The sequence below is a fragment of the Pyxicephalus adspersus genome, chromosome 6 (genome assembly GCF_032062135.1).
Source record: "Pyxicephalus adspersus chromosome 6, UCB_Pads_2.0, whole genome shotgun sequence".
Classification (NCBI taxonomy): domain Eukaryota; kingdom Metazoa; phylum Chordata; class Amphibia; order Anura; family Pyxicephalidae; genus Pyxicephalus; species Pyxicephalus adspersus.
Genome location: NC_092863.1, coordinates 31,825,844 through 31,829,117, shown reverse-complemented (window position 1 = coordinate 31,829,117; position 3,274 = coordinate 31,825,844). Strand labels below are relative to the sequence as shown.

At 36.8% G+C, this 3,274-nt stretch overlaps 1 protein-coding gene across 1 annotated transcript in view; it reads right to left on the bottom strand.

Annotated features, from left to right (window-relative positions):
• The window catches only part of C6H14orf119 (chromosome 6 C14orf119 homolog), a 6,464-nt gene that overhangs the window by 1,487 nt on the left and 1,703 nt on the right, over window positions 1-3,274 (bottom strand). The gene's annotated exons all lie outside the window — the stretch shown is intronic.

Sequence of the window (3,274 nt, the reverse complement as noted above, 5' to 3'; positions counted from 1 at the left end):
GTTTGGGACCCTCAGGAATTTACATATAAGATACATAGTAAGATACATAGTACTACTGGGTAGCCTTGGCCTTTCGTTGTCTTAAACAAAATCATTTATTTCCTACTTAAAAGATGTTAAGAAACACTGATCAGAGAGACTCTAAAAAAATGTATAACAATTTAAGGAGCAACTTCATCCTTACACCCACATTCCCAATTTTTGAAGAAAAAAGAAAAGTAAGTATTATGGGAACTAGTGATGTGTACTCCTTTTTTAGTTTCCCCAATAATAATTTAAGGATTGTAGACCATGTGGTTGGGTAGAATGAGAAAGTAGGATTCGGTTTCTTAGATGTAGCCCAGTTTAGCTTTACTCCAGTGAGTAAACCAAAGTAGTTTAAAATTATTAGATTGGGAGTTGTGATTGTTAGGTGGGAGATTAGATTGTGGGCCTCATTTACAACAACAGATTCAAAAGAACCTGCAAGTGGTCTGGGCTCGTCGACTCTACCACACTTATTTAGCATCTGAATTGACATTACAAAGCAGGTTCTTTTGAATCTGTTGTTATTTTTTTGTACACATGTACACATGATTTAATGAGGAATAATACGATTTCACTTGGAGACATGTGCGCTGGTTTTGCCTCCCCTTGCTTAACTGTTAAAACATTTACCGGTCAAGAGATGCTGGAACTGATGTAAGCAATCTTATCTCCTAAAGCCGTCCTGAAGAAGCTGATCTTGTATTCTGTGAAACGTGTCGACAATCTAGAACCCATTGATTTGGTGTCTAGCACAGGAGATATTAGTTTTATGATATGCTTTTAAGCCGAAATATTGTTGTTATGTGTTTGATATTGAAATAAAGCATTTTAAGCTATATGTTATTTGTACATAATTTAGCCTTAAAAGTCCCAAAACCTACTTCCCTTTCTTTAATGTTTTCAAAAAATAGGGTGGGGAGACCCCAGTTCCCAAGTATAGAGTAATCCAACTGAGGACACAAGACTGTCATTTTAATGTGTTGTTATATTTTGTTATAATAAGAAAAGTTAAGTTATGGTTGGAAAGAGATTTTAGAGAGTTAACAACAGACGCTATAAAGCTGTGAAGATGAGGGGATGTAAAACTTTAGCTATTAAGGATGTACTCTCCTTAGTATACCTAATGGTACACAGTGTAAGGCGTAAGTGTAAGGCGATACCTATGTAGTGAAGTCAGTGTTCTTCCCAGCCCCTTTTAGCTGGGTGTACCACCCAGCACTTTTCAGTAACCACCAGGCTATTTTTGGGTGGTTACTGATGAGCTGGGTCACCATTCAAGGGCTTCCACCAACCTACAATTTATTCCCACCCAACTTAAAGTAATTTCTGGGTTGAACACTGGAAGTACATAAACAACAAAAGGTATCATACCAGGTACACTGGAATTGGCAAACTAAATTTATAGCAATGAAGAGCAGTATTTAAATGTTTATGACATTGGGTTCACCTACTGTTCACAAATACACAGGGTATACAGGGTAAATATACAGGGTAATGGGTATTGCTGCTAAATGTCAGAACCTTGTTCCATGAGTGATTTACCAGGAGTATAGTTATACAAGATAAACCCTAACGTCTGTATAAGGTAAATATAACGGGAGGTGTCCTAAAACCCAATACATAGAGGGGGACAGACGAGTATTGATCACAATACAATGTGATTCATCTCAAACCTTTTAAGGAAGAGTGGGGGTTTGGAAGGTTGTACGGGAACCTCAATTAGAAGATTATGAAGCAGATTTGAGCATTACTGAACCAGGAATAAGGCTGGATATACAATATATATTAGTTTCCATTGATTACATGATCGTAGAATATCAGTTGATTTTCCATCAAACATTGTATTGAGATTGAATCTGCTGTTTGTGTCACAGTCCATATTTTAGATAAAATAGTAAAAGTGATGAAATATTGAACAAGTGCAATAAACACTTGTGGTCGATTGCAATTATGACTGAAAATACCATTAAGAGACATTTCCATAGAGTGTGTGTAGTATTAGCAGCAACATTTCTAGTAAGTGTGGGGGTATCACCCAGAATACTGACCAAAAAATACCCATAAACCAAAGTTACTAAATAAACATTCTACTCATAACTGTGCCAGAAGTAATTCTACTGCTAAGCTTCTGCTAGTAAACATCCTACTTCCAATCATAACTGTACAGGCTCAAATATTTGAAATTTGAACCACTGTCAACTGCCAAAAACTGACACACTGCACCCAGCTCCTGGGAATCCATGGCAGTTTGAATCAACAGTTTACACTAATTTAAACCTAAACCTCCTACCAATGTCTTCTAGCATTTTCTAAGCCCGCTCATTGTCTTCTATGCTGCACTCTCATTTCTCTTTGTTACTTGGTACCTTCACCCTCTAACCATATTCACCATATCCTTTATATCTGAGGTGAGAGATTGCTGTACAGTGTATATTAGCAACCGTCATCTCTGATTCAGACATTTTATGGTAACAAATGAGGAAAAAACCTAACTTGTGAATCGTCAGCAGAACTTTGGAATAAAAACGTTCCGGTCTGGAAACCTGTTTTATGGAATGAGGAATTTTTCCCATTTTTGACATCATACTCCTCACTTTATGTTTTTTCTTTAAGAGATAGAAGGAAAATTTCCCAAATTGTACACAGGTGACCTGACATATAGGGTATAAAAAGAATGTTTGCACTCATTTAAAAACCTTCTACTAAAGTAGTTCATTAGAGAAGACAAGGTGGTTATGATGGAGGATGTGAAGAACATAATAAATAAAAGTACAACCAAGTTCAAACAAGATCACTACAGACAATACACCTAAAGAGGACCATCCACCTAAACTGGAGAAATAAAATTAACCAAAGCAATAAATAATATAACAATAAATCTACATATTTATGAAGTACATATACATTCCTTCCTGCCACAATTTTATCAGAATTCTGCACCATCTCTGGGTTCACAGCTCAGCTATTACTTCTGAGATTTCAAAGCCGGCCTCTTGGCAATGTGCTGCTGATCTTCCAAATGTGCAATATGAGATCAGTCTGTAAAATGGTTTACTGGGTGCTCCAGTGGTCTTTATGCAGGCATGAAATATTCTGCAATATTGACAGAATGATAGCAGTGGCTATCTTCAGGAAGACCCCAATCTCTCATTCCTGAGTTTTATTAGTTGAATCTAATGGGTTGGAAGCAAGATGAAGAATCAGAACCAGTCCAGTGGAGATGGTGATAGCCACAAAGTTCAACCAG